This window comes from Megalobrama amblycephala, linkage group LG1 (genome assembly GCF_018812025.1).
Source record: "Megalobrama amblycephala isolate DHTTF-2021 linkage group LG1, ASM1881202v1, whole genome shotgun sequence".
Lineage (NCBI taxonomy): Eukaryota > Metazoa > Chordata > Actinopteri > Cypriniformes > Xenocyprididae > Megalobrama > Megalobrama amblycephala.
The window spans coordinates 2156678-2167314 of NC_063044.1; the positions used below are offsets into that span (position 1 = coordinate 2156678).

The 10637-nt window shown below is 35.8% G+C and overlaps 1 long non-coding RNA gene across 2 annotated transcripts; it reads left to right on the forward strand.

The window, feature by feature from the left end:
- The first annotated feature begins 1046 nt into the window (after window positions 1-1046).
- Window positions 1047-10479, forward strand: LOC125249329. 2 transcript variants are annotated; one of them, XR_007180546.1, is made up of 4 exons: window positions 1047-1316; window positions 2784-2864; window positions 3806-3901; window positions 7331-10479. It is a non-coding gene; the product is annotated as an uncharacterized LOC125249329 (long non-coding RNA). The 2 variants fall into 2 exon arrangements; XR_007180542.1 differs by lacking the exon at window positions 1047-1316 and adding an exon at window positions 2217-2398.
- The last annotated feature ends 158 nt before the right edge of the window (window positions 10480-10637 follow it).

The following is a 10637-nucleotide window of genomic DNA, read 5'->3' on the forward strand; positions in this document are numbered from 1 at the left end:
GGTCAAGCACATTTAATCAGTCTGTACATACATACACTCCACAAAGGGCAAACAGGAACAAGGAATCCACGACCCAGCTATAAGAAACATCAGAACTGCTCGAAATGCCAACAGAAAATATCAACCAAAACAAACAAGACTTCATAAATAATACAGGGCAAAAGGCATTTAAATAGACAGGGAAATAAACAAACAAGACACAGCTGAAACAGGTTAACTAATAATGAGCAGAAGATACTGGGAAATTAAGTCCGGGAATAACAGAGTCTATGGAAACAATGAGTGATGAGGCTGTCATCTGCTGGTACTTCAGGGTACCACAGCTGACGGATGTCACAACAAACAAGGCTTAAAGGGTAAGTATTCCCAAAAATGAAAATAATGTCATTTATTACTCACCCTCATGCCGTTCCACACCCATAAGACCTTGGTTTTTTTTTTGATTCAACAAAAATATCTTAATTTGTGTTCCGAAGATTAACGAAGGTCTTACGGGTGTGGAACGGCATGAAGGTGAGTAATTAATTACATTATTTTCATTTTTGGGTGAACTAACCCTTTAAGCCTAGTCCCAGACTAAAATGCATGTTTGAGCTTGCTTTAACTGAAAGCAACTTGCACTGATATATTAAAATATGTCACTGCCATGGTTTTGTTTAAGATGTACAGCAGTAATGTTTTTTTTTCTCAGGCATGCTTATAAAAGCTACTAAAATGCCTTAATTTAAGGCCTAATCGTGGCTTAATCTAAGCCCTGTCTGTGAAACCGGGCCATGAAGCTCTTAAAAACATTGCAAATGATGGATTATTAGTTGTATTTGTATTCACAGGCTGTTTCCCTACAGATTCATGTATTGATTTAAGGTCAGATTTTATACTGATGTGAAATTTTCATTCTGAGTAATTACTTCTACATGCTTTGAAGTTGTTGATTAATCTTTGAAGAGTGATTTAACTTGCATAGACAGACATCAACCAACAGGGGGCGCGATGCTCCATTTTCACTTTAAAGCTAAAATCAACCAAAGAAGGAAGAGCGCTATTGAACACGCGCGGGAACAACAACCGTTTCTCGGCAACAGGCAACGTGCTCACAGCCTTCTTCAGGACTCTCTAAAACAACCAGATTAACTATTATAATGCTGCTGCTGCTGCAGAAAACACCGAAGAACAGAAAATACCGATTAAGACCATTTAATTCTGGCGATATTTTAACAAAAAAGAAGAAAATTAGTGGATTTCATTCATTTCCTTCTTGCAGCAGCTGACACAAATTTCATGAGAAGGGAAGGAATTATTTAAAAGGAGTTTAAAAGGTAAGAATTTCCTCCATTATTGTGTTTATGAAATTAAAAAGACATACAGACCTTCTTGTGAGCACTTGTTGAACTTGAAGTTTAGCAGAAATGTAGGATTTCACTTGTTTGATGTTATTTACCATTAACGAAGTCTTCTTAATGATGTAAATATTGTTTCAAATCATAGTGTTTCTCAGTGGGACTTGTAGAGGCACTTTTTGGACACTGATTGATGTTGATTTATATATGAATTTTGAGTAAATGTTGCGGAAGTGCATTGATATAGGAAGAGAAACAAGCTTCATGAAGAAAGAAAGAAGCGCAAAATAAGCCTCTTCCTTCACGAACATTATTAACAGAACCGATGATTTTAAAGGAAAATATAAACACAGATTCGCTCTAAACGGCAGTTTGTGCTTTCACAAAGAAACGGACACATTTGCCATGGTAACGAACATTGATGGCTAGAGAAAAATTCCTAGTAAAGAATTTAGTCATTTTAGATTTTTGATTGGTTGTATGTAAAGTCATCTCCGATTGGTCAATGAAAAAAATGTTTGGCTTGATTCGGAAAAGAGCTCATTTACTGTTTATTTTATATCTTTATATGTTATATAAATAGTAAATAGTATGCTATTGAGAAAAAAGCCTTTATCTTTCGCGGTGTGTGTGCGCCACTAACACTCATGCAAGAGTTGTGAACTCGCGGTTGCCATGTACAGTAAAATCCCCTAAACAGCGCGCGCACCTGGAAATGGGAAACAGTGCACAGTGACGTGTTAGTGGAGTAGAGATCGAACCTGGTAAAGACAGAAACGCAGGGAAAAAGGACAAACAGCAGTGTCGAATAATAATGACATTATGCAGAGTGTAACTCGACTTAATAAAAGGAGCGGTCATGGCAACCTACTGACGTCATGTGTCGTTTTTCTTTGCGTCGCTAATATTTTACCTCCCATTCGAATTTGACGCGCGTTATGCGCACGCTGCCGCGAGAAGTTTTCTTGTACCTGTCGCATATGTAAATTAAGTTTATAAAGGATATATTAACACACTGATGGCCACACCAAATACTAATAGTATGGAAACCAACAGCAGAGGTGAGAAATGCGCTGTTTTACTGTAGCGTCCGACGAAACACCGGCGCGGGCTGTTTCATCCTCATCCATCTTTCAACCTGTTTCGCACTCGAGATTATCCAATATTGCTTAGATCAAATTATCATCATCTCTAACTATTTCGGAGTTGATGGAGCGATTTCACACTATTAAATGCATCATACACATCGAAATAGAAGTGATTTGTTGACATTAGCGAACAATCGTCTCGTCCAAAAACACGACGACATTTTCGTGATGGATTCCGCTAAATAGAAGTGACTATAACCTAGATGAAGACTAGTTAATGGTTTAATCTATTTTCAGAGATGTTCAGTAACAAACAGTGGTCGCTCAGATTGAATGATCTTAAATTATCTTATCGCAGGTGGCATTTTTGTCTGTATCTGGAGGCCATTGCTAAGAGTCTGGGGACTTCTGTGCTGCCATCGTGGAGCTGATGAGTCTGGTGTGTATCTAAAGGACTTCTGCATTATCATTCAGAAACACTTGACTAATGTTATATAGCCTAATGCTGAATAGATCTGCATGAGTGAGAATAACAAAAATGAATGTATGAGAATGTGAGTAATCATTTTTGAATATTACAATAATACTTAATGTGTGGTATAGTATAAAGTTTTTCTTATTAAGGTCCCACTTTATATTAAGTGTCTTTACTATGTACTAACATTTAAATTAGTCATTTGTTACAATGAACTTATTTTGTAACCACGTTTTATATTGTACTTATGAAAAATACCTGCATGTAATTACAGCTGTAATTAATTACACTGTTGAGTACACCAGTCCACCTGTCCTGTATACCTGTATCCCACCTCAATAGCAGTGTTTTGTAAAACTTCATGAACACAATAAATATCTACATTGTACCTAACATTTTATTATGCAAGTGCATACATAGTAGTTGAAGTGGTCATGAAATTAAACTTGGCCCTATTTACTTTATTAGAGCACACAACTAGTCTTGTGGTGAACAATTCATCTGTGCAAGTTATTACATGCACAAAGAAATTGGCTTTATCTGTAATCAAAATCTGAAAATGTACTCCCTCTGGAATGGCCTTCTTTCTCTGATGACGTCAGTTTTATGGTTTGGGTAGAGCATCCCCCCCATCCGTCAGTCTGCTGCAAGCTTTGACAGTGAACTGAACAGAACGCCCACTTTTCTAGATCCAATAAATTCCCAGTGGAAAAAACCAACCACGCCCTCTGTTTTTCTCACTTAAAATTCTGTTTCACTTGGAAAATACGTCACAATACTGAAGCCGGTTGCGACTTCTGGTTCACGTGGACTTTAAAGACACCTAATATAAAGTGTGACCCTTACTCATTCTAAACAGCACGAAAAACTGTGGAAAAATGAACAGATATTTAATGTTTTACCAGGAATAAAACTTTCAGAGGAAGAAACGTCACCAGTAATCAATGACCAAAGCTCTGTCCGTCCATGGTGGTGATCCTGAAGTTGTTTTCTTCACACAGGTGAGACAAATGATTTGTGACCTACCCTGGCTTTCATTCGAATGATGTGAATGTATCAGTCACTCCACGCCTTCTCAAACCTGTCCTGGGAACCCCCCATCACTGCATTTTTTAGATGTCTTCCTCATTTAACACACCTGATTCAGGTCATCAACCCTATAGCAGAGAATGCAGGACTTGATCTGGGTGTGTCTGATTAGAGAGACGGGAAAAAGAGCAATGTAGAGGATTCCCAGGACTGATTTGAGAAGCACTGAAGTAGGGCTGAGCAATATGGCCAAAAAAATCATATCTAGGAATTTGGCTGAATGGCGATGTACGGTATATATCTTGGTATTTGCTACATTTTTCTATTTGGATTTAGAAAAAAAAATCTGTATTTATTTAAAAAATTATTTCATATCCTGCCCAGTGTTGTCCTGCAAACAATGTTCATATTAAAGGCTCTGAAAACAAGTGAATAGTGAATGTAACCAGTGCAAACAATGGTCAAATCACAATGTATTCTAACATTATAACATTACAATCTAAAAATAAAAAAGCAGAAGTTTTTAAAGCAGTAGTTAAATTCACTAAACTAAAAGTGAAAATAAATAAAAACAAAAGCTCAGACTAATTATATTAAGCTATTTTGATTTCCCCATTGCAATAGTCATTTTACACTTACTGCTATCACAAAAATACACCTCTTCGTTGTCACGCTCATAAAAACCAAAAGACTGTATGAACGCCACTGTATTAAGCAGCGCTGCCATAATAGCCATTAGCATCTGTGCAGGAGTTTTGTGTGAAACATGACGGGATTCGAGATGAATGTAAACACTGTGACTCGTCGACACGTCATTCCATGCAAATTAACATTTTTGTAATTGATTACATTGATGCGTCGTTCCAGCCCTAAAGCTCTGCACAAGAATGTTATGCTTTTTATTTTAGTTTTTATCTATTAAGGAAAACATCCTTTAAATGTATTTTTTTTTTTTTTGTCCATTTTGCTCTGGCTAAAATGCCTTTTTCTTTGATTAAAATGTTAAGATTGTGTGTCAAACTTGAACCTTTTTTTTTTTTTTTTTTAAATTTTAATATAAACGATCCACACGTCAAAAAATATACAATATATTTAAAAAATATATATTTTATGATTTATCAATAAAATACAAATGAAACAGTCCCTTTGAAAATGTCAACTGTTACACAATAAAGGAAAATGTTCAAAAAAAGAAAATGAACCATATTGTTTTGGTACAAAATAATCACATGGACAACTAACAAAAAATGTCACCAGTATTGTTTTCAATTCACACACAATAAATCTTCAGTACTGCACAAGTTCAATGAACAGACAAAAATCAAAAAAGGAAATCATCTTTAAAGAAATCAAGAAAGCAAATTCCCAAAACAAAAAAATGAGAGCTATATATATATATATATATATATATATATATATATATATATATATATATATATATATATATATATATATATATATATAAATATAAAATAACACACACATATATATATATATATATATATATATATATATATATATATATATATATATATATATATATATATATATATATATATATATATATGTGTGTGTGTGTGTTATTTTTACTGCACCATCACAATAGAGATTAAACAAAAATGAAAAATAAAACAAGAATAATATGTATGTGTGTGTACCTGGTGTTTGGATGTTACCCTCATGGTTAGTCTCAACCAAAAAACAAACTTCCGCATTTGCACTGCTATTGAGTCAAAGTTTCGGCACACATTTCCAGGGTATCTGCAGGTGTCAGCACTTCCAATTTAATACTATTTTTAAGACTTTTCCAAAAAATGTAGACCTTCACTTAATTTCCGTCATGTTCTTTGCAAACACACAAAATCACCTTCTCAATAGAGATATATGAATGAACAATGGACATTTCTAGGTTTAAATGAATTATAGCACTGTAAAGGTCTATAGAGGTATCTAAGGAGACCATAGCAAATACAATTTTAGCATTACCATTTGCCCCAGTGATGCCTTTCTATGACTTTCCAATAGATGGAAAAAAATATAGAGAAAGAGACAATCATGATATACAGATCATGACAGTCAGAGAGACTGGTAATTTAATGCCAGGGTACTATAACACAAGTGTTATAAGTGTACATTGTTATATAAAAATATTTTGTAACATTACTGTACTGAAAATATATAATAATACACTAATAATAAAAAATAATATTTTTATTTGGGGATAGAAATAGTAAAATAACAAGAGTGATCTATTTCTACCTTGGATTTTATGCATTAGACCAGGGTTTTCAAAGAATTATTAAAATATTTTTAATAAGGCAGTGTTTTTCAGGCAGGTCTAGCTTAGTATTCAAGTAAAAATACACTTAACTATGAATTAAATATGCTACAAAAGCTTTTTGGTCAAAGGAGTGAGTGATTCTCTCACAAATATAAATCATTGCATTGAAATTGGGGGACATTTTTGCTCCAAGCACCGGTTAAAGAGTTAGTTCACTTTAAAAATAAAATTACCCCAAACTTTTCGCACTCTCAAGCCATCCTAGGTGTTATGTTAATAAATTGGAGTTATATTAATAAATATCCTGACGCATCTGAGCTTTATAATGGCAGTGAATGGAACCAACGAGTATCAAGCTCAAGAAGGGGGGTATTAAACCACTTTACTTTAAGGTTTAGTAAAATATCTAGCTTTCAGTGTTCAACTTGCGAAGAAAGTGTAATGCCTCTCGCAGTTCAAAATGCTTGCGCCACGTCCAACGCCTTCCATATTGAAATTACAAAAAAAGCTTAACTGACACAACGTCAGTTACATTTTCTTCCCAAGTTGAATAAGCTAGATATTTTACTTTATAACTTGTTAAATATGGATTCTTCAGAAGGCCTTTATTAAAGGATTCACTTGAAAATGAAAATTAGCCCAAGATTTACTCACCCTCAAGCCACCCTAGATGTATATGACTTTCTGACAAACATAATCATAGAAATATTAATAAATATCCTGACGAATCTGAGCTTTATAATGGCAGTGAGCGAGGATCAACGAGTATGAGCCAGACTGCCTTCCGTGTTCTTCATTAAGCTTATGCTGTACGTACTACACCTTCCCTATTCAACTTACGGAACTTAGGCATTGCCATTTCCGTTTTTTCTGTAATTTGAATTCTGAAGGCGGTCTGGACACTTTTATAGTTATCTTGGTAACACATTAACGTATCATTTGTTAACATGAGCAATACATCTATAGCATTTATTAATCTTCGTTAATGTTAATCTCAACACTGTTAAAATAATGATGTACAAATATATTTAATGCATTAACTAATATTAACAAATGAAACCTTATGAGGCACACGTTATTGCTCATGATCTCTTCACCTCTTTTTTTTTTTTATATATAGATGATCATTTTTGATGAATTGATGACCAGTAGATGACCAGCATAATTTTTGGACCTATATTTGGAGCCAAGTTTAAAGACTGAGAAGATTGATGTACTTCCCCTCAAATCTGCCTGACGTGTCCGTCCCACCGTCATACTGACAGAATGTGATGTGTTCTGGCCAAGGGACTTTATTACTACTGTGCACTCAGGAGAAGACACCATGCACAAGTTTTTCAGGGACTGACCTTTGGCTTCAAACCTCAGGACAGCATGATCTTCCTTTTTGCCAAAGTGACAAAGACGGTGTTCCCTTTTAAATCACCTCGAATATCCAGAACGCTTGTTTGAGCCAAGAGGTGTTTGATCTAGTGCACAAAACAGTTGGTTTAGGTCAATGGAAGCTGGCATTGGATCATCAGCCGCTAAACTTGAAGATAATGAAGCACTGTACCAGTGAAGTGTCCTTAAGATTTAAGGCCAGAACAAACCAAGTCGATGCCGACAAACTAGTGGCGACGAAAGCAGACTGCGGGGTTTGTTCACGTCGGCAGCGTCTGTGTCTATAGTTGCCCCGCCACACCAAAACCGACGCTCAACAGTCGACGGCCAAGCAGCACGACATGTCGAATTGGCTGAAAAAAAGCCGACGAGGACCAACTTCAGCCGACGGTGCAGAACACACTGAGAAAACTTAGTCGGCCGACGAAGGAAAACTGCCCGACGGCCGACCGTCGGCTTGGTGTGTTCCTGCCTTTAGACAGGTACTGTTGTGTGTTAACAGTTTCAGTGAGCTTATGCACACATCGATGTGTGAATGTTTTCACACAGAAATCATGATTTATCCATGAGTTCATACTAATATGGTCACATACACACTGCAAGTTTCAGGAGTGACAACTGCATTTAAATGCGGGAGTGAATCCCCTAAATTATCGTTACATGTGTGTACGGAACATGACTCACTCTCGAAACTTGGATGATTGACAGCTCGGAAACCATAGCGACGTTCTGGTATCTCTCGTGTTTGGTATCCGTTATTGTGACCAAAGTAATATTACAGTGACAAAACACTCGTTATTTTCAGCAATTTAACTAAACGGTTGACAGAGGCGTGATGTTTTTTTTTTTGTTTTTTTTTTTTTTTTTTTTTTTAAATGCTTGTACAGCCTGATTCACACAAAGCGTGCTCTTTTTGTGTTGCCAGTGTTGCCATGATCACATTTATTTTAAGCGTTTTGTGTTTGTTGTTTAAGCTCGTCTCATAAAGTGACCAGGTGTATGGAGTTATTAAAGTAAGCAGACAAGAGTCACGATATTTTGTTCTTATTTTCAGCATAAAGCACTTGGATTTAGTTCTTGTTCGCTGATTTTTCTAGAAAAATCTGGCAACACGAATGAGTCAAGGCTTGTGCTTTCCCTGTGATTCACTGTGCATAAAAAGACATCTCCGATGCACGTTAAAAACGTCATTAACAACTAGTTGTTCAGTTCAGTTCTGTACACACTACGTGGAATTTCTGTAAAGGCGGTTATAGATGCAGAGTTAATACGGTTGTAGAAGGCTGTTGTCACTCCTGTATTTTACTGAACTGTGTGTGTACAGAACACGATTAAGCACTAAATGGTGAACTGACAACCGAATTTAGCAGCAGTGTGTACGTGGCCTATTTTTGGTCAAATAAGAAAACATTTACACCACCTGAGGTCACTCAGATATTTGGTTTTTGTGCTCTCATGTGAGAATGCACCTCTAGAGATCGAGGAAATGTTTCGTAAATTACTCCCTGCAGACACACATTCTCCTATTCAGAATAATCCACATCAATCATCATAAGGACAAATACTGTTGTGATACATTGCTCATTCATCTCTACTTGAATCTCTTAAAGGGATAATTCACCCAAAAATGAAATTTCTGTCATTTATCTTTTGTGTGTGTGGAACTTACATAAAAAACATTGTATATTTAACCATTTTGGTTCTCATTGGCTCTCACTGTATGGACCAAAATCACTGACATTTCTCAAAAATATACAGAAGAAAGTCATACAGGTTTGTAATGACATGAGGGTGAGAGTTTGACAGAAATTTGGCTGAACTGTCCCTTTAAGCAGAGGGTTGTCACAGTTTACATTCTGTCTCAGGATTGGAAATGTAATTTATAATACGTGGAGATAAAATCATGTAGATGATATGAAGAGCTTTTGATATTTTGTTGTCTTTGTGCCTTTTTGATTATGAAGATATCAGTCTTGCTCTGAATCTTGCCTCCAGTGGGATTTTACGGGAATCCCCAAACACCTCAAGTTCCTAGAGGCATGTGATTTCCTCAGTGTTGCAACAATCGCTCGCACATTACACAAGTATTGAAAGAAGGCATGTGGGTTAGACATGACTAGGTGTTTTGAATTCTCACTAAGTGCCTACACTGGAAGTTTGTGACTGACTAAATTGCTTCCACTAAAACCAACAAAGCTGTCTGCACTCACTAGAAATGAGCAATACTGCAGTGTCACAGTGGACAACTTGTTCAAGTTTTATTTTATTTTTTATTCATTCATTGTTTTATTTGTATTTTTTTTTAATAAACAGTGGTTGAGTTCAGCAGCAGATTAATGTTGTTGTGAAACTTACTTTTGCACTTTTGCAGTAGAAATAGCGGCTGACTGAAATCTGGCCTCTGTGTCATCTGGCAGAAGCCTATTTAACACAGTTTCACCCGCAGCTTGTCCAGTATGCTGTCTATCCTAAAGCAGGGGTTCTTAACTGATCAAATTCATACTAGTTCAGGTGGGATTAAGAGAACCCTATTCTAAAGGTTCTTGCCTGGTGTAATGGAGGACCTTGTGTTGGATTCATGGTTTTAGATATATATTGTTAGCACTTATTCTTTGCTTGCACTTAAACCTAAGCTTGATTGTGCCTTCTTTTGCTTGTTTAACTTGTGCTTAACATAAGCACAAGTTAAAGGACTGTTTTAGATTAGGAAATAATGACTCAAAATATATAGCAACTTCATAATATAAGTAAACATAAGTATATTATTTATCCAAAAAGAGATGCATGAATGTAAACTGTGATTTTTGTATTGTATGTGGTATAGTGATTATCACACACAGCCTCAATGTGTTGTTTATTTTGAAAAATAAAGTTAAATGATCAAAATCCATTTTGCGGTTTTTATTTATATTGCACTAAAGGGTAAGCAGCACATGCAAATCTTTTTTAACAGGCTTGCCTCAGGTTATGTACGCAAAACATGTGGTCACTTAGTGTACTCATACAAATACACAGTGCATGCATAATTAGTAGGCAAGTTGATA